The following is a 22,135-nucleotide window of genomic DNA, read 5'->3' as shown; positions in this document are numbered from 1 at the left end:
TCATCAAAGTTGCAGGAGCCGCATTAGATGGTTATATATATATATATATATATATATATATATATATATATATATATATATATATATATATATATATATATATATATAAACCTGGATGTTTTGGCTCTGAGTGAAACGAAGCTCAAGGGTAAAGGGGAAGAGTGGTTTGGAAATGTCTGGGGAGTGAAGTCAGGGGTTAGTGAGAGGACAAGAGCAAGGGAAGGAGTAGCAATACTCCTGAAACAGGAGTTGTGGGAGTATGTGATAGAATGTAAGAAAGTAAATTCTCGATTAATATGGGTAAAATTGAAAGTTGATGGAGAGAGGTGGGTGATTATTGGTGCATATGCACCTGGGCATGAGAAGAAAGATCATGAGAGGCAAGTGTTTTGGGAGCAGCTGAATGAGTGTGTTAGCGGTTTTGATGCACGAGACCGGGTTATAGTGATGGGTGATTTGAATGCAAAGGTGAGTAATGTGGCAGTTGAGGGAATAATTGGTATGCATGGGGTGTTCAGTGTTGTAAATGGAAATGGTGAAGAGCTTGTAGATTTATGTGCTGAAAAAGGACTGATGATTGGGAATACCTGGTTTAAAAAGCGAGATATACATAAGTATACTTATGTAAGTAGGAGAGATGGCCAGAGAGCGTTATTGGATTACGTGTTAATTGACAGGCGTGCGAAAGAGAGACTTTTGGATGTTAATGTGCTGAGAGGTGCAACTGGAGGGATGTCTGATCATTATCTTGTGGAGGCTAAGGTGAAGATTAGTATGGGTTTTCAGAAAAGAGGAGTGAATGTTGGGGTGAAGAAGGTGGTGAGAGTAAGTGAGCTTGGGAAGGAGACCTGTGTGGGGAAGTACCAGGAGAGACTGTGTACAGAATGGAAAAAGGTGAGAACAATGGAAGTAAGGGGAGTGGGGGAGGAATGGGATGTATTTAGGGAATCAGTGATGGATTGCGCAAAAGATGCTTGTGGCATGAGAAGAGTGGGAGGTGGGCTGTTTAGAAAGGGTAGTGAGTGGTGGGATGAAGAAGTAAGAGTATTAGTGAAAGAGAAGAGAGAGGCATTTGGACGATTTTTGCAGGGAAAAAATGCAATTGAGTGGGAGAAGTATAAAAGAAAGAGACAGGAGGTCAAGAGAAAGGTGCAAGAGGTGAAAAAAAGGGCAAATGAGAGTTGGGGTGAGAGACTATCAGTAAATTTTAGGGAGAATAAAAAGATGTTCTGGAAGGAGGTAAATAGGGTGCGTAAGACAAGGGAGCAAATGGGAACTTCAGTGAAGGGCGTAAATGGGGAGGTGATAACAAGTAGTGGTGATGTGAGAAGGAGATGGAATGAGTATTTTGAAGGTTTGTTGAATGTGTCTGATGACAGAGTGGCAGATATAGGGTGTTTTGGTCGAGGTGGTGTGCAAAGTGAGAGGGTTAGGGAAAATGATTTGGTAAACAGAGAAGAGGTAGTAAAAGCTTTGCGGAAGATGAAAGCCGGCAAGGCAGCAGGTTTGGATGGTATTGCAGTGGAATTTATTAAAAAAGGGGGTGACTGTATTGTTGACTGGTTGGTAAGGTTATTTAATGTATGTATGACTCATGGTGAGGTGCCTGAGGATTGGCGGAATGCGTGCATAGTGCCATTGTACAAAGGCAAAGGGGATAAGAGTGAGTGCTCAAATTACAGAGGTATAAGTTTGTTGAGTATTCCTGGTAAATTATATGGGAGGGTATTGATTGAGAGGGTGAAGGCATGTACAGAGCATCAGATTGGGGAAGAGCAGTGCGGTTTCAGAAGTGGTAGAGGATGTGTGGATCAGGTGTTTGCTTTGAAGAATGTATGTGAGAAATACTTAGAAAAGCAAATGGATTTGTATGTAGCATTTATGGATCTGGAGAAGGCATATGATAGAGTTGATAGAGATGCTCTGTGGAAGGTATTAAGAATATATGGTGTGGGAGGCAAGTTGTTAGAAGCAGTGAAAAGTTTTTATCGAGGATGTAAGGCATGTGTACGTGTAGGAAGAGAGGAAAGTGATTGGTTCTCAGTGAATGTAGGTTTGCGGCAGGGGTGTGTGATGTCTCCATGGTTGTTTAATTTGTTTATGGATGGGGTTGTTAGGGAGGTAAATGCAAGAGTCCTGGAAAGAGGGGCAAGTATGAAGTCTGTTGGGGATGAGAGAGCTTGGGAAGTGAGTCAGTTGTTGTTCGCTGATGATACAGCGCTGGTGGCTGATTCATGTGAGAAACTGCAGAAGCTGGTGACTGAGTTTGGTAAAGTGTGTGGAAGAAGAAAGTTAAGAGTAAATGTGAATAAGAGCAAGGTTATTAGGTACAGTAGGGTTGAGGGTCAAGTCAATTGGGAGGTGAGTTTGAATGGAGAAAAACTGGAGGAAGTGAAGTGTTTTAGATATCTGGGAGTGGATCTGTCAGCGGATGGAACCATGGAAGCGGAAGTGGATCATAGGGTGGGGGAGGGGGCGAAAATTTTGGGAGCCTTGAAAAATGTGTGGAAGTCGAGAACAGTATCTCGGAAAGCAAAAATGGGTATGTTTGAAGGAATAGTGGTTCCAACAATGTTGTATGGTTGCGAGGCGTGGGCTATGGATAGAGTTGTGCGCAGGAGGATGGATGTGCTGGAAATGAGATGTTTGAGGACAATGTGTGGTGTGAGGTGGTTTGATCGAGTAAGTAACGTAAGGGTAAGAGAGATGTGTGGAAATAAAAAGAGCGTGGTTGAGAGAGCAGAAGAGGGTGTTTTGAAATGGTTTGGTCACATGGAGAGAATGAGTGAGGAAAGATTGACCAAGAGGATATATGTGTCGGAGGTGGAGGGAACGAGGAGAAGAGGGAGACCAAATTGGAGGTGGAAAGATGGAGTGAAAAAGATTTTGTGTGATCGGGGCCTGAACATGCAGGAGGGTGTAAGGAGGGCAAGGAATAGAGTGAATTGGAGCGATGTGGTATACAGGGGTTGACGTGCTGTCAGTGGAGTGAATCAAGGCATGTGAAGCGTCTGGGGTAAACCATGGAAAGCTGTGTAGGTATGTATATTTGCGTGTGTGGACGTGTGTATGTACATGTGTATGGGGGGGGGGGGGGTTGGGCCATTTCTTTCGTCTGTTTCCTTGCGCTACCTCGCAAACGCGGGAGACAGCGACAAAGTATAAAAAAAAAAAAAAAAAAAAAAAAAATATATATATCAACGTGTTATCAGTGGATTGAACCAGGGTATATCATGAAAGCAGCTGGGGGACTCCACCGAAAGGTCTGGAGGTTCTGGTTATGGATAGGGGGCTGTAATATCGGTGCATTACGCAAGAAAGTTGAGAGTAATGGATAGCAGCGAACGAGGACATTTCTTCGTCTGTTCCTGGTGCTAAAGCGGTAAACGGCTAACAAAAAAAGTATGAAAACTTAGAAATGTAAATATACTTTAATATACTACTTCAATAATCAAGAAAAACTAAATGACCTCGTCAATGTTCTCAGAAACGATTTCGATCATGAGAAAAGTCATATCCTAGTATGTCCCCTACGCACAGAGGTAAAAACCCCTTGAATAGGACGGTAATCCAAGGGATCTTGCAGGACCTGGACTTTGATCCATACTAAGTGGTCATGCTAAAGGTTACACCATCACATTTGAAGATACCCTCCTCGTCCTACAAGGTTTACTACAATGTCATTTATCAAAGAAGTTTCCGCACTCTTTAGTATCAAGGGGGTGGAGATACTTCTAGGCCGACAGACTGGTTGCTTAAGAACCTGTTCTCAAGAACATGTAATGCTTCCCTCCTAAAAACAGGAAGCAGCTACACAACATTGCGACTTAAACTTTATCGTCGATGGCCATGACAGTGTGGCCTAACGGAGCTCTTGGTAAAGGTCCCATTGCCTCACTTCGCGGAGATAATTTCCCTTTTAGAAGACAAACGTGTCTTTAAAATGCTTAAAATCAATAGCTACATTCTATAGGATGAATATCAAATAATCAGACTTATTGTTTCCTCCTCTCTCTCTCTCTCTCTCTCTCTCTCTCTCTCTCTCTCTCTCTCTCTCTCTCTCTCTCTTTCCAGCCGCCTCTTGCAGCAGGCTACAGATGAGCACGGCAACAAAGGACTGCAGCAAGCACGCATACGGAGTAAAGTGTGATCCAACATCCATATTACTGGGAGAACGTACCGTGGCAAGCTGTTAGGTAAGGTAGATACGAATGGAAAACGCTTTCCAAGACCTCTGCTGTAATGCATCAGTGAGAGAACCTAACGAAACCAACATGCTGCATATCTTACAATGTGAACTTCCACTTCAAGGAGAACATGACTATAACAAAAAATGCATATCGGTGTAAATATAAATTAGTATGTGGTTCCCAATTTTTCTAACAAGACTGATCAGCAAGTCACGTTAAATATAACGTACATAAAACACGTGTAGGACATTGATAAATGAGTACTGTGAGTTTTAAAGCGCAAACCCTTAACTGTTTTTTGAAATATAACCGCAGTGAATGGACGCCTAGAAAAGGTGAGATCTAACGACAAAGACGCCCAATAAAACGTATATCACAAGAGATTTCCTTTTGTTGTCCTTCATCACTTACCGATACTAATAAAAAATAAAAAGATCATGGTCAAATATCACTCCTGTCCCGAGCTTCAGAACTATTAATCTATTCATGTCTGGCAAAATCAAGCTGTTTACAATGTGATGATGTACATAATAATACGACCTAGGTTCATTAACTCCCTCAGCCAATAACACTAATAAAGTGCACTTGGTATGAGGAAATCAGTAAGAGTGACTTTAGTTTTTCAGAGCAACATTAAAGCAAATGAACCTTTCTTGTGCGAGTGAATAATACCTTGTCTGATTACACTGGTGTTTCATTGCTCTGTATATTAGTTCGTATGTGCCTGTGCACCGCATTGATACTGGAAGCTTCAAGACTGACGTTCTTTTTACGTCCAGCCTCAAAGGTCAATCTTATATCTATCGAGAAAAACCCATCTAGCCAGTACCGGTATTTCCCTCATGGAATTCGAACTAAACTTCTGTTTATTTTCATCATTGCTGTGTTTTGTTAAATACAGACATAAAACGACTCAGCATGTAATACAAATACTTTACAAAGCCATGTTAGTCTTGTTTTACTAGTATGCCATAACATCTCGAATGGCACTTGGTTCTCAGCATATAATTCAGCATGGTCTTCATCAATAAATAACTCTGATAATCTATTGATACTTTTGGATTATTTCCTTGTTTTTTCACAACTCTCAAGACTGAAAGATAACGTTCCTAACGTGTCCGGGATTTACACTTCCAACACCGACTGTAACCTACCAGAGAGAGAGAGAGAGAGAGAGAGAGAGAGAGAGAGAGAGAGAGAGAGAGAGAGAGGAGAGGGGAGGGAAAGGGGGATGGATGGTGATAGTGGACCCATTCTAACCAGTTCAAAATTCAATATAATTCAGCATGTGTTCGCAAAACAAAGCATGGGATCAGGTTTAGGGTAGTTTATCTCACTATATACCGCCTGTTACGGGAAATAAACAATCGATCTCATTTCTTAGTTCTGTTTATTAGGTTTCAGGTAAAGACATTTTTCTTAAATGTTAGCCAATCATCTAACGTTTTTCCCTGCGGCAGCGATATCAAATGTTAGATCGGCAAGGTTTTGGTTCAAACTGACCCTGAGAATTCCAAGCAGATTGAAAAGACAAAAATTTTACAGAAGGGTGACATGTTTTTCAGCGTCAAAAATACAGACAGGTTGTGACGGCCACAGTGGACGTCATAACAGCACGAACCGAGTTAACTTGACTGAGGACATCAATCAATCTATTCTGCTGTGGTCTTATTCGTCTACTCAGTATCTTCTGACACGATTTTCTGAAATTTCAGTCATTCAGAGACCACACTGTCCTCTGACGGCCCATTCAAATGCAAGTTCGGTGTGAAGTGAGGAAATATGACAAGAAACCATCCAACGATCATTTCTCCAGTTTCGGTCAAGTGACCCAATGGTTTGAACAAAAAAAAAAAAGTGAAAAAATTATCGACAAACTGATGAACGCAGTGGTGACAATAGCACACAAAGAGAGCAAATAACCAAAGGCTCAGGTGAGCTGTATCGTTCATGTGGCAATAAACAGAATTTCTAATTGGCAAGAAACGAGGGAAATGATAGAAAATCATCCATCATTCATTCTGCGACTGCTTAGATACCCAAATAAGATTTTATGAATGCATTGAAAAAAGTTTTTTTTTTCTGTCTTTCCTTCAGCTGTTTTACTTTGTTGGATCACAGTTTGCACCACGATTCAAGATGCAGTGCAAACAGATTGTTCATGCAAAACAACTGACAAACAAACGGATATGAACAACGAATATCTTAATTTCTCCGATGCATATGACACAATTACATTTCCAAGAGATAGGTTAAACTTTGTCGTTATATATTCTCATTTTCCTTCTCTCTCTCTCTCTCTCTCTCTCTCTCTCTCTCTCTCTCTCTCTCTCTCTCTCTCTCCCTCTGAAGCTTTACACTGAAAGATTACAATCACACCCGTCCTAGTTCCCTTTTATATCTCAAAGGGATAGGTTTTACTTAGAAGCTGTTCAAAAAGGGGAGGGGGTGGGGGGAGGTCTAGCTAAGTGCCTCAGCCTCACTCAGCTCGCTGCCTCCTATCGTCCTTACTCCCGTTCTTTGCATCCTTCAATGATAGCTGTGCACTGGTCCATCATTTCATCTACTACTTTGGACACGTTGCTGTCTTTAATTTCAACCTTGCATACACGATAAGTACTGGCATACAGTCCTCAAACTTACAATCTCTCCCATCTCACACAAAACACTTGACAACATGCAACTTAACCTGATCTTGCAAGCGCTAAAAAGCTACAACTGCCTTTAAGCAAAATTTTGTTGTTAGTACTCATTCTGCCTCACTTGCTGTCAATGATGATTGCTTTAGACATTCTTGGTTCTCGTATGGTTAGTCTAATGAATAATGTAAATGGCTAATTTATACTGCAATATTGTAATAAAAGTATTTATCACTGGCATGTAAAAACTGATTCATGGAATATTTTAATCATACAGTACTTGAACTATACTTTGGTTTCTTTCGTGTATACACTTGTTAATGGGAACATATCACACCATAAAGAAATCAAGGGAGAGGTCAGTGCCTGGGTAATGAGGGCAACGGAATCACACAGCAAAAACTACATACGTAAACTGTAATTAGGGATCAAGCTTCTCACAAACATCCCTTTTGCAAGGTCATTTGTTACTGAATCATGAAGGCAAAAAAAATGCGTTTTCATTCCGCACTCTGTATAGAAGTTTGTACGTAGTTTTAGCTGTAAAGTATTACCGTCTTTGTTATCCATGACGTCAATAGCAAAACATTAAGCACAATACCATACATAGATATGATACATAATCATATGAAACTGTATTAATACTGGTGGAATCCTCTGTCGTTTGCCCTTTATTAAAAGTTGTACGAAGATCAGATATACAAACGATTGGTTAATTCACCACTTCACTCTGAGAAAAACTTAAAAACAGTAATCCGCGACATTTGAATTTTTCTTCATACATTTCATCTCTGTCAGCAACTCTATCATAAAAAAAAAAACTTGGTCTAACTTCACTATTATCTGGTTTCATCCAAACTGTCAACTGTCGAGCCGAAACAATAAATACTGAGGAAACTACTGAAAAACATATTTATAGTTGACAAAACTTTTGGCTTTCCACGTCAAAGCAGAAACGGGTTAATTAGTAAGCCAAAAAATGCACGAGAAGAAAAATGTCTTTTAAAGTAAATTCACAATCCCCTTCATCTCATTAATAAATCTCAACCAGACAAACTAAAAATTACAGGTTCTTTAAAAAACAAGGAAACTTTTTATAAGTACCTAAACTACTAAAACCTAATTTCTAAGAGTGCTTTGGTGCACGTTTTATAGTTTTTTCTATTTTCGTTCAATGTTCAAACCAAGAAAATTTTTCGTTAACTAAGAATTCTTATCAAATTGCAAAGGAAGTTTGTGGTTAATCTAATGAGTGACAGAGTTCTACCGTGGTTTTACCGTTTAAGCTTTGTTTATGTGTACACTAATGAAAAAAGAGTACACTTACCTGACGACCAACACAGTGCCTTCAACGAACACTCGTCACAAGTTACACCAACAATTCACTATTTCCACAGGACAGTACACTCATCAGCCAGCAGTCACTGCTACTTGCATTGAGTCTCTTTGGGGTGTTACAAGTAATGTATCTTAGATTCTCTGTAACTGAAGTTCAACGAAATTCTTTCACGAACCCCAACAAAGTCTTGAGTGCACACTCCCTCCACGGGAGTTTACTAAGCACTGCAGTCACTTAGGTTCTTGCTGCGCGTGTGAGTCCAGACACTACCCTGGACCGGCGTACACGCTCGTTGCCAAAGGTTGCCATTCTAGGGAGGGAAAATATATTTTTTTTTTTAACTCGGACTTTTCAGAGGGTTAGATTTATATGTATTCAAGGGGAAGCACGTCATTTTAAGGAACTAAACGTTTTATGTAAAGACTAATACTCGCATTGTATATAATCATCAATGCAATGAGATGTTGAAGTGAATTCTCACAAAGTGCTTGTTAACTGGCAGAATAAGCTACAAACTTCCCATTTTCACTGACTGCTCTCTCTCTCTCTCTCTCTCTCTCTCTCTCTCTCTCTTCTGCATGGGGAAGTTTTACATACACACGAGCACCCCTGTCTTGAATGTTCTCGCCTTTGAGGGGTCCAACCTGCCCCTGCCACTGAGTGCAATGTAACTTTGAAGCTGCAGGAGCCTTTGAGTGGAGGATTCTGGGATTATAATCGCAAAACCCCCTTTTGTGAATGACGTCCTGGGAGTTGTATATGATAATAATAATAATAATAATAATAATAATAATAATAATAATTATTATTATTATTATTATTATCATAACAGTAATAATAATTTCTATTATCATTATCCCTACGGACAGGGGAGAAAGAAGACTTCCCACGCATTCCCAGCGTGTCGTAGTAGGCGACCAAAGGGGTCACAAGCAGTGGCTAGAAACACTCCCCTCCTTGTATTTCAACTTTCTAAAAGGGGAAACAGAAGGAATCATGCGGGGAGTGCTCATTCTCCTTGAAGGCTCAGATTGGGGTGTCTAAATGTGTTTGGACGTAACCAAGATGAGAAAAAAAGAGAGAGGTAGTATGTTTGAAGAAAGGAACCTAGATGTTTTGGCTCTGAATGAAATGAAGCTCAGGGGTAAAGGGGAAGAGTGGTTTGGGAATGTCTTGGGAGTAAAGTCATGGGTTGGTGAGAGAACATGAGCAAAGGAAGGAGTAGCACTACTGGGGCAGGCGTTATGGTAGTATGTGATAGAGAGTAAAAAAGTAAACTCTAGATTGATACGAGTAAAACCGAAAGGGGGTGGAGAGAAATGGGTGATTATTGGTGCCTATGCACCTGGTCATTAGAAGAAAGATCATGAGAGGCAAGTGTTTTGGGAGCAACTGAGTGCGTTAGCAGCTTTGATGCACGAGACCGGGTTATAGAGATGGGTGATTTGAATGCAAAGGTGAGTAATGTGGCAGTTGAGGAAATAATTGGTGTACATGGGGTGTTCAGTGTTGTAAATGGAAATGGTAAAGAGCTTGTAGATTAGTGTGCTGAAAAAGGACTGGTGATTAGGAATACCTGGTTTAAAAAGAGAGACATACATAAGTATACATATGTAAGTAAGAGAGAAGGCCAGAGAGCATTATTAGATTACGTGTTAATTGATAGGCGCGTGAAAGAGTGACTTGGATGTTAATGTGCTGAGAGGGCAACTGGAGGGATGTCTGATCAATATCTGGTGGAGGTGAAGATTTGTAAAGGTTTTCTTAAAAAGAAGAATGTTGGGGTAAAGAGAGTGGTGAGAGTAAGTGAGCTTGGAAAGGAGACTTGTGTGAGCAAGTACCAGGAGAGATTGAATGCAGAATGGAAAAAAAATGTGAGCAAATGACGTAAGGGGAGTGGAGGAGGTATGAGATGTATTTAGGGAAGAAGTGATGGCTTGCACAAAAGATGCCTGTGGCATGAGAAAGGTGTGATGAGAGCAGATTAGAAAGGGTAGTGAGTGGTGGAATGAAGAAGTAAGATTGTTAATGAAAGAGAAGAGAGAGGGGGTTAGAGAGTATCATTACATTTTAGGGAGAATAAAAAGATATTTTGGAAGGAGGTAAATAAAGTGCATAAGACGAGAGAACAAATGAGAACACCGGTGAAGGGGACTAATGGGGAAGGTAATAACAAGTGGTGGTGAAGTGAGGAGATGGAGTGAGTATTTTGAAGGTCTGTTGAATGTGTTAGATGATGGAGTGGCAGATATATAGTGTTTTGGTCGAGGTGATGTGCAAAGTGACAGGGTCAAGGAGAATGATTTGGCAAACAGAGAAGAGGTAGTGAAAGCTTTGCAGAAGATGAAAGCCAGCAAGGCAGCGGGTTTGGATGGTATTGCAGTGGAATTTATTAAAAAAAGGGGATGACTGTTGTTGACTGGTTGGTGAGGATATTCAATGTATGTATGGTTCATGGTGAAGTGCCTGAGGATTGGCAGAATGCATGCATAGTGCTACTGTACAAAGGCAAAGGGGATAAAGGTGAGTTTTCAAATTACAGAGGTATATTGTCGAGTATTCCTGGGAAATTATATGGGAAAGTATTGATTGAGAGGGTCAAGGCATGTACAGAGCATCAGATTGGGGAAGAGCAGTGTGGTTTCAGAAGTGGTAGAGGATGTGTGGATTAGGTGTTTGCTTTGAAGAATGCATGTGAGAAATACTTAGAAAAACTAATGGATTTGTATGTACCATTTATGGATCTGGAGAAGGCATATGATAGAGTTGATAGAGATGCTCTGTGGAAGGTATTAAAAGTTTATGGTGTGGGAGGTAAGTTGCTAGAAGCAGTGAAAAGTTTTTATCGAGGATGTCAGGCATGTGTAAGAGTAGGAAGAGAGGAGAGTGATTGGTTCCCAGTGAATGTCGGTTCGCGGCAGGGGTGTGTGATGTCTCCATGGTTGTTTAATTTGTTTATGGATGGGGTTGTTAGGGAGGTGAATGCAAGAGTTTTGGAGAGAGGGGCAAGTATGCAGTCTGTTGTGGATGAGAGGGCTTAAGAAATGATTCAGTTGTTGTTCGCTGATGATACATTGCTGGTGGCTGATGTCTGTATATGTATATGTATGTACACGTTAAATGTGTAGGTATATATATGTGTGGTGTGGGCGTGTATGTATATACAAGTGTATGTGGCTGGGATGGGCCATTCTTTCGTCTATTTCCTTGTGCTACCTCGCTAACGCGGGAGACAGCGACAAAGTATAATAATAAAAAACTATTATTATTATTATTATCATTATCATCATTACTACTTCTACTACTAAAACTATGAAATACCTCATGTGATTTCAATTAAGCAACTGCTATGTGCCTCATACGAGAGCAGATGGTTCCTGTCACATTTTAATTCCCAGTTGATGAATGATTCCGCATCATAACAACACTGCTGGGGAAAAAAAAATCACAATTTAGTCACCTATAAATCCTTTAAGAAAGTGTAATTGGGTAATCAGGATTATAAGTGAGATTTACATGGCAACTATTGTATTAAATCTTGAAACAAACAATTCATGTATCAGTATTTGCAGCTTTGAAGAGAGTATGGCTATAATTTTCATTAACCCTTGTAAATGAGTGTTGTGTGTAAAAGATAAGCAAATATGTGAATAATTCATATACAGAAATACACACGTAAAAGGAAACATATAAATGATACACATGGGATATGTAAATTCCTCTGAGACTAAACAATACATATGTTTAGGCGCACATAAACTGAAGTAGTTAAAAAAATGCATAATTAAGGAACATCCAAGTCACTATCCAAGGACTTCCTCATCAACCCAACACTTTCCCATACCAATATACAGAAAAGTCAGGAATTTTCAATGAGAAATTCTTTTTCCAAGTTTCTCTCGAATAATTTTGTAATATTTCATGGTCCTGCTAGTTGCTAATCAACTTCAATATCCTACAAGCCTTTCATTTACATTTGGTTTGAAAAATATATCTATTCAGTTCACCTGTTCTTGGCTTGTCCTTATCGTCTTTTTAGGAAGGCTGATCCTTTTTTTGGCAAATATTGTATTCTTGAAATATCTCTATTTCTTTCCAACTGCATTCATGTTTGAGTATATGATCATTTTACGTTACCACAGTCTTAATATAATTTGTCAGTGTGCCAGTCTAAAAATGTTACCTACATACTCTTTTCTTTGATGTAGAGTTGAGTTTAAACAAAGCCAAGTGGGCAATATTGCCATCACGTTATTCAGATCTTCATCGACCTCACAGGTGCTAATTAGGTTTCTATCTGTGGCCAACACTAGATCTATTATATCTTCTATTGACTGAAACATTTTTTTTCACTCTCCCCAAAACATTCGAGGATTATTCTCTTACAGATATTTCTAAAATCCATACTGCAAGAAATACACGACATAAAAGTGAACTTGAAATGTCTGAGGAAAATATGTGGCATAAGGTGGTTTGATCAGGTAAGTAATAAAAGGGTAAGAGTGAGGTGTGCAAATAATGGATCACGGTTGAAAGTTGAAGATGGTGTGCTGTAAAGGTTTGGACATTAGAGATTGAGTGAGTAGAGGTCGACAAAGATGATACAAGTGTCAGATGTGGAAGAGACAAGATATCTTATTGGAAAACCGATTTGGAGATGGAATGATGGAGTGAAAAAAATAGTAATTGGGACATTGATATGCAGGAGGGGTGAAAGGCGAGCACAGGATAAGGTGAATTGGATCGATGCCATATACAGGGTTCAACTTGCTGTCAGTGGACTGGAACAGGGTATGCGAAGCAGCCGGGGGTTGTGGATAGGGGGGTTGTAATTTCACTTCATTGTACAAGACTAGATAATGGATGTGAGCAAATACAGCCTTTCTTCATCTGTTCCTGGCGCTACCTATACTAACCTGGAAAACAGCAATAAAGAATGAAAAAACTTAAACCTATAACACGAATGGAGAGTGGATTATATCATTTCAGTGGCTTTGTGTTTTTGTCTACCTTATCTGTTGATGTAAAGATAGTCATTTTGCTTTCATTCCTCTGTAAGGGGAGAGGGAATTCTACCCACATATTCCCTGCATGTCGTAGAGGGTGACTAAAGTGGGAGGGAGGGAGCTGGAAACCCACTCCTTGTATTTCAGTTTCTAGAAGGAACACATGAAGGAGCCATGCAGGGAGTACTTATCCTCCTTGAGGGTTCAGGTTGGAATATCTGTGGATGTAACCAAGATGAGAAAAAAAAGATAGGCAGTATGTTTGAAGACAGAAACTGGGTGTTCTGGGTCCGAGTGAAACAAAGCTCAAGGGTTAAGGGGGAAGAGTGGTTTGGAAATGTCATAAGAGTAAAGTCAGGGGTTGGTAAGAGGCAAAAAGCTAAGGAAGGAATAGCATTACTCCTGAAGCAAGAGTTGTGGGAGTGTGTCACAGAGTGTAAGGAAGTAAATTCTAGAATGGTGTGTATAAAAATGAAAGTGGATGACAAAAGATGGGTGATTATTAGTGCTTAAGCAATGATGAAAGGCAGTGATAAATACTGAATGGGATTCGGAGAGTTTTCCAAGCCCGATATGCCTGATCCCTTGCCCACATGGCCTCAGTACAGAAATATTTGAACCATGGCCATCTTAGAGGAAGAGGGGATAAATGTTTCCATCCCTGCAAGAATAACCACTGCTGTGCATTTGACAGGGACAGAAACATCATCATATAATAGACAGTAACTTAAACAAAGGCAGAAAAATATTTTTGTAAGTTATTCGTCAGCCCTGTTAATGTATCAGTGTCTGTTCAGAAGGGGCTCTGGAGAGGAAGGTGCTCTTAAAATCGATAGTTATGAGAGTGTGGTCTGATGAACCAACTAGGGTGAGATTGTGTAGCTACAGAATGAAGGATTAAAGGTGGAAAACAGATCCAAAATATTAGGAGAGTGATCAAAGTGGTTAGGAATATGAGGGGTAGATGATAATTTGTATTTGATAATTGAGAATGGAAATGTGAGGGCTTTAATCCCCCAACCATCCATCCATATGGGTGGAATTCAACCATTCCCTATTATGAATGTTGAAATCCCCTAGGTAGTGGATCTTGGCTTGTGGGTGAGGTAATGTCGTGCCTCATGGCTGGAGTTTAGATTGTCGAAAAAACATACAAAATTTGTAGAATTTTGAGAGCAGTAGGTGAAACAAAGGAAAACAGTGGTAGCTGAGAAATGGACACTAAAGCAGATAAAATCAAAGTTTGGTAACTTGAGGTCCTTGAGGCATGCCACAGGTGTGATAATGGAATAAGCAAACAGACCACCTGTCAACAGGAATCAAGAGAGGGGAATACAGTTAGATTTAAGAAAGGGGCTCGTAAGAACATTATCAGACAACTGGGTCTTAGAGAGTAGCATATTAAGGTACTGGACTAATTGTGTTCAACAGAAGGGAGTTTACAAGGAAGACCACTAATGTTGGTACAGAGAATAGAAAAAAGAGGAAGGTCTAACAGAGAGGGAAAGACTATGGGAAGGGCCAGTAGTTTCTAGTAGTTGTCCTATATTTATGAAGAATTTCCTTAGGCCTACACTGAAATCACATTATTGGTCCCAACCTGAACAAGTACTGGCTTCAGTACTGTCCCTTGTGTATTAGGTCTCCCAACTTAGTTCCCAGGTATGTTTTCCCATGTCTCCTACCACAAAATTCCATCTGGATACCTAACTATAGAAACCCTAACAGTCTGTCCACAAACATACAATCTCTCCTTGTCACACATTACACCTTGACAACACTCAACAAGCACAACTGCACTATGTACTAGCCTTGCCTTTAGGGAAAATGGTAGGAGAAATAGGTAGTAGTGGTATGTAGCAATGTTAGACTGGAGCATTAGGTTGAAACAATATGTAAAAGTAATAGGAAGAGCATTAGGTAGAAGTAGTAGGTTGGAACACTAGGTAGTAGTTGGTATGAACATTAAGTAGAAGCCTCTGAAAACGCTGTGTTAAAGTAGCCGTCTGCCAACCATCTGTTAAGGGTGAAGTACTAAAGGTTAAGAAGTGGCACTAAAGTTTAGCAGCTATACAAACTTTTGGTAAGGTTATTTAATGTATGTATGACTCATGGTGAGGTGCCTGAGGATTGGTGAAATGCTTGCACAGTGCCATTGTACAAAGGCAAAGGGGATAAAAGTGAGTGCTCAAATTATAGAGGTATAAGTTTGTTGAGTATTCCTGGTAAATTATATGGGAGGGTATTCATTGAGAGGGTGAAGGCATGTACAGAGCATCAGATTGAGGAAGAGCAGTTTGGTTTCAGAAGTGGCAGAGGATGTGTGGATCAGGTATTTGCTTTGAAGAATGTATGTGAGAAATACTTAGAAAAGCAAATGGATTTGTATGTAGCATATATGGATCTGGAGAAGGCATATGATAGAGTTGATAGAGATGCTCTGTGGAAGATATTAAGAATATATGGTGTGGGAGGCAAGTTGTTAGAAGCCGTGAAAAGCTTTTATCGAGGATGTAAGGCACATGTACGCGTAGGAAGAGAGGAAAGTGATTGGTTCTCAGTGAATGTAGGTTTGCGGCAGGGGTGTGTGATGTCTCCATGGTTGTTTAATTTGTTTATGGATGGGGCTGTTAGGGAGGTGAATGCAAGAGTTTTAGAAAGAGGGGCAAGTATGCAGTCTGTTGTGGAAGAAAGAGCTTGGGAAGTGAGTCAGTTGTTGTTCGCTGATGATACAGCGCTGGTGGCTGATTCATGTGAGAAACTGCAGAAGCTGGTGACTGAGTTTGGGAAAGTGTGTGAGAGAAGAAAGCTGAGAGTAAATGTGAATAAGAGCAAGGTTATTAGGTACAGTAGGGTCTAGGGACAAGTCAACTGGGAAGTAAGTTTGAATGGAGAAAAACTGGAGGAAGCGAGGTGTTTTAGATATCTGGGAGTGGATTTGGCAGTGGAGAGAACCATGGAAATGGAAGCGAATCATAGGGTGGGGGAAGGGGCGAAAGTTCTGGGAGCGTTGAAGAATGAGTGGAAGTCGAAGACAGCAAAAATGGGTATGTTTGAAGGAATTGTGGTTCCAACAATGTTATATGGTTGCGAGGCGTGGGCTATGGATAGAGTTGTGCAGAGGAGGGTGTATGTGTTGGAAATGAGACGTTTGAGGACAATATGTGGTGTGAGGTGGTTTGATCAAGTAAGTAATGAAAGGGTAAGAGAGATGTGTGGTAATAAAAACAGTGTGGTTGAGAGAGCAGAAGAGGGTGTTTTAAAATGGTTTGGTCACATGGAGAGAATGAGTGATGAAAGATTGACCAAGAGGATATATGTGTCAGAGGTGAAGGGAAAAGATTTTGAGTGATCAGGGCCTGAACATGCAGGAGGGTGAAAGGCATGCAAGGAATAGAGTGAATTGGAACGATGTGGTATACTAGGGTTGACGTGCTGTCAATGGATTGAACCAGGGCATGTGAAGCGTCTGGTGTAAATCATGGAAAGTTCTGTGGGGCCTGGATGTGGAAAGGGAGCTGTGGTTTTGGTGCATTATTACATGACAGCTAGAGACTGAGTGTGAACAAATGTGGCCTTTGTTGTCTTTTCCTAGCGCTGCCTCGCGCACATGAGGGGGTTGTTATTTCATGTGTGGCGGGGTGGCAATGGGAATGAATAAAAGCAGACAGTATGAACTATGTACATGTGTATATATGTATATGTCTGTGTGTGTATATATATGTATACATTGAGATGTATAGGTATGTATATTTGTGTGTGTGGACATGTATGTATATACATGTGTATGTGGATGGGTTGGGCCATTGTTTCGTCTGTTTCCTTGTGCTACCTCGCTAACGTGGGAGACAGCGACAAAGCAAAATATATAAATAAATAAATACAAACTTTTGCCATGGACATCAACTGGAGGGACTTCCCAGAGGGAATCGGCATCCGAGATATAAATAGATAGAAAGTGAAAGGTTCAGTTCTCTCATTAAGCACTGTATCTGTTATATTGATAAGTGTTATATCATTTTCATTTGTATAATACCAAGTATGCTCAACAATCTTACATCTCTGTAATTTCAGCATTCACTTTTGTCCCTCTTGCTTTTATGTAAGGGCACTATATGCGTTTCACCATTCCTAAGGCACTCTACAAAGGGCCATACAAACACTGAATAGCCTGACAAACCAATTAAAAACAATGCTTCCTCCTTCCATAATATATCCTTACCTTCTCTTAAAGTCAAAACACACTTTACTCAATTGCCCTCTTTTTCAGCTCTAGTTCCTTTTTCTCAACCTCCTGTAATCTTTTGTACTCCTTTCAGTATCACTTACATCATTTCTCTTTAATTTGTGATCTAATATCCTCTTCCCACCACTTACTATCCTCCATTTCTCATGTTCACAAACCACCTCCTGTATATACAAGCAGAGCTTTCATAAATTCCTTCCATTTATCTCATTTACTCTCACTTTTCTCTCAATTGCTTGCTCAACCACTTTATATAATACAATTTGTACTTCTTTAACTTTATTTCACATAAAAAATCTTTTTCTCAAAGAATGTCATTAGCTTTACTCCTAGTTCAACCACCAGAGTAGGGATAAAAAGGATATCTTAATCAAAAAGGTGTTTATTCACTAAACCTCAGAAAAAAGTCGTTAAGTATCATCAACAGTACTTACATGGAAGACTTTACAAGATATATGACTTTTTACATTTATGAACACTTCGGTATAGTTTCTATGCAACAAAATATATACTCAGAAAAAGATACTGGAATGTCTGAAACAGAGCTAGTTGTGGCTAACTGAGGACAGTACATTTTGTCTTCTAAATTATGACACAAATGAGATGTCAATCATTTATTCTGCATTGGCACCAGGTGTGTATTACAAAACATTTAATGTGGAAGGCACCTAAACAAGGAATCACATAAACTTTCAGAAACGTTGTGACATGGTTGTCAGCAAATCAGTATAAAATAACGTACTACTTAATATGCAGGTCAGACTGTATGTCATAAAAGATTGAGTGGCAAACCTACATTTGAAAATACTGGCCTAAAGAGTATAAATGTATATAAATACTTTTTTGATACTGGAGATATCAATGACAAATTAATCATATGTATGTAAATAGATAAGAAACTAATGTGCACGACATGAAATAATTCTGTAATTTGTTACTCCTGTGGAGAATTTTCCCATGATGGGAATTCCTAGAAAGGTATCGGCTTCAGAGACATAGGAAGATAGATACCCCATGAAAAGCAAGATAATGCTGTGCCAAATAAAACTTTGTTTTTGTTCTTATTGCGTTTAAACAAATATCTTGGCATTAGGAGGTCAATATGTGATACCAAAGTGAATAGTTAACAATGAAAAAGTAAAGCAAAGCACACAAAAATTTTACATTTACCTGTATATCCATCATCACCCACCACGCACTGAGATCTTGAATATACATCAGAAGGCAGCCTTTAAGCCTCTGATATCCATACTTTTTCCAACCTTAAATATTCAAAGTTTTTGGGAGCCTTATAAATTCTTTTTATCCTTTAAAATAAAATAAACAGCATGAAAGCATACTTAGCTTTGAAACATCCACAGAGGTACCTCTGCTTCAATACTATATGAGACATGAATGGATTCCTTTGCTTTGCGAGTCTAATTATCTATTTGTTCTACTTAACACAGTAATGGAATGATTGTGATTCTGCTATTTATTTCTTCATACACAAATTCATAAAAATACTTTATTGTTAAAATTTCTTAAAAGAAAAGAAAAAAAAAGTGGGAACAAGCACCAGAGATAGACCTTTTTTGACTGTTTGCCTGGCACTACCTTGCTGAAGTAGGGGGCAACAATGCTGTGTCCTTGTGCGGTAGGGTGGAGCCGGGAATAAATTGAAGGCAAGCAAGTATGAATATGTAAATGTGTATATATGTATATGTACGAATATGGGCATTTTGTGTATACATACGTGTATATGAGTGGATGGATCATTCTTTGTCTGTTTTCTGGCGCTACCTCAGTGATGTGGGAAACAGCGATCAAGTATGTATATGTATGTATATATGTTGATATGTATATGTATATATATGAACTTGTGTGTGTGTGTGTACAGGCATATATGTGTATATAAGTGGATGAGCCATTCTTTGCCTGTTTCCTGGTGCTACTTCACTGACGTGGGAAATGGCTTTCAAGCATAATAAATAAAAACATAAATAAATATATTCCTCTGAGTTCATGGGGAAAATGACACACGAAAGTTCCCAACTGCACTTTCGTGTAATAATCACATCATCAGGGGAGACACGAGAGAAATATAACAGTCAGTTGATATACAACTAAGAGATGTAGCTAGGACGCCATTTGGGTAACATGCAATTGTCCAAGACAATGTTTACCAGATGGCGTCCTAGCCACGTCTCTTCATTGTATATCAACAGACTGTTATATTCATATTTATAAATAAATAAATAAATATATATATACTATATTCTATTTATTTATTTTGCTTTGTCGCTGTCTCCCGCATTAGTGAGGTAGCGCAAGGAAACAGACGAAAGAATGGCCCAACGCACCCACATACACATGTATATACATACACAGTCCCCACACGCAAATATACATACCTATACATCTCAATGTATACATACATATACACACACGGACATATACATATATACACATGTACATGATTCACACTGTCTGCCCCCACTCACTCCCACCACCACCCCGCCACACATACATACATATATATTTCTTTCTTTCATACTATTCGCCATTTCCCGCATTAGCGAGGTAGCGCCAAGAACAGAGGACGGAGACTTAGAGGGAGCATCCTCACCTGACCCCCTTCTCTGTTCCTTCTTTTGGAAAATTAAAAAAAAACGAGAGGGAAGGATTTCCAGCGCCCCCCGCTCCATTACCTTTTAGACGCCTTCTATGACACGCAGGGAATACGTGGGAAGTATTCTTTCTCCCCTATCTCCAGGATAATACATATGTATATATATATATATATATATATATATATATATATATATATATTTTTTTTTTTTTTTTTTTATACTTTGTCGCTGTCTCCCGCGTTTGCGAGGTAGCGCAAGGAAACAGACGAAAGAAATGGCCCACCCCCCCCATACACATGTATATACATACGTCCACACACGCAAATATACATACCTACACAGCTTTCCATGGTTTACCCCAGACGCTTCACATGCCTTGCTTCAATCCACTGACAGCACGTCAACCCCTGTATACCACATCGCTCCAATTCACTCTATTTCTTGCCCTCCTTTCACCCTCCTGCATGTTCAGGCCCCGATCACACAAAATCTTTTTCACTCCATCTTTCCACCTCCAATTTGGTCTCCCTCTTCTCCTCGTTCCCTCCACCTCCGACACATATATCCTCTTGGTCAATCTTTCCTCACTCATTCTCTCCATGTGCCCAAACCACTTCAAAACACCCTCTTCTGCTCTCTCAACCACGCTCTTTTTATTTCCACACATCTCTCTTACCCTTACGTTACTCACTCGATCAAACCACCTCACACCACACATTGTCCTCAAACATCTCATTTCCAGCACATCCATCCTCCTGCGCACAACTCTATCCATAGCCCACGCCTCGCAACCATACAACATTGTTGGAACCACTATTCCTTCAAACATACCCATTTATGCTTTCCAAGATAATGTTCTTGACTTCCAAACATTCTTCAAGGCTCCCAGAATTTTCGCCCCCTCCCCCACCCTATGATCCACTTCCGCTTCCATGGTTCCATCCGCTGCCAGATCCACTCCCAGATATCTAAAACACTTCACTTCCTCCAGTTTTTCTCCATTCAAACTCACCTCCCAATTGACTTGACCCTCAACCCTACTGTACCTAATAACCTTGCTCTTATTCACATTTACTCTTAACTTTCTTCTTCCACACACTTTACCAAACTCAGTCACCAGCTTCTGCAGTTTCTCACATGAATCAGCCACCAGCGCTGTATCATCAGCGAACAACAACTGACTCACTTCCCAAGCTCTCTCATCCCCAACAGACTTCATACTTGCCCCTCTTTCCAAAACTCTTGCATTTACCTCCCTAACAACCCCATCCATAAACAAATTAAACAACCATGGAGACATCACACACCCCTGCCGCAAACCTACATTTACTGAGACCCAATCACTTTCCTCTCTTCCTACACGTACACATGCCTTACATCCTCGATAAAAACTTTTCACCGCTTCTAACAACTTGCCTCCCACACCATATATTCTTAATACCTTCCACAGAGCATCTCTATCAACTCTATCATATGCCTTCTCCAGATCCATAAATGCTACATACAAATCCATTTGCTTTTCTAAGTATTTCTCACATACATTCTTCAAAGCAAACACCTGATCCACACATCCTCTACCACTTCTGAAACCACACTGCTCTTCCCCAATCTGATGCTCTGTACATGCCTTCACCCTCTCAATCAATACCCTCCCATATAATTTACCAGGAATACTCAACAAACTTATACCTCTGTAATTTGAGCACTCACTCTTATCCCCTTTGCCTTTGTACAATGGCACTATGCACGCATTCCGCCAATCCTCAGGCACCTCACCATATATATATATATATATATATATATATATATATATTTTTTTTGCTTTGTCGCTGTCTCCCGCGTTTGCGAGGTAGCGCAAGGAAACAGACGAAAGAAATGGCCCAACCTAACCCCATACACATGCCTTGATTCAATCCACTGACAGCACGTCAACCCCGGTATACCACATCGCTCCAATTCACTCTATTCTTTGCCCGCCTTTCACCCTCCTGCATGTTCAGGCCCCGATCACTCAAAATCTTTTTCTCTCCATCTTTCCACCTCCAATTTGGTCTCCCACTTCTCCTCGTTCCCTCCACCTCCGACACATATATCCTCTTGGTC

The 22,135-nt window shown here is 40.0% G+C and overlaps 1 protein-coding gene across 2 annotated transcripts in view; it reads right to left on the bottom strand.

Annotated features, from left to right (window-relative positions):
- The window catches only part of LOC139752073 (uncharacterized), a 67,943-nt gene extending 59,520 nt beyond the window's left edge, over positions 1-8,423 (bottom strand). The window contains exon 1 of one of the 2 annotated variants that reach the window (XM_071667917.1): positions 8,157-8,423. The gene's annotated coding sequence lies outside the window, so the exon portion shown is untranslated. The remainder of the gene's footprint in view (positions 1-8,156) is intronic. The other variant, XM_071667918.1, reaches the window with a different exon arrangement.
- Between the last annotated feature and the right edge of the window lie 13,712 nt (positions 8,424-22,135).

Source organism: Panulirus ornatus, chromosome 12 (assembly GCF_036320965.1).
Source record: "Panulirus ornatus isolate Po-2019 chromosome 12, ASM3632096v1, whole genome shotgun sequence".
NCBI lineage: Eukaryota > Metazoa > Arthropoda > Malacostraca > Decapoda > Palinuridae > Panulirus > Panulirus ornatus.
The sequence above is the reverse complement of the archived record's forward strand: the minus strand, read 5'-3'. Positions and strand labels throughout refer to the sequence as shown.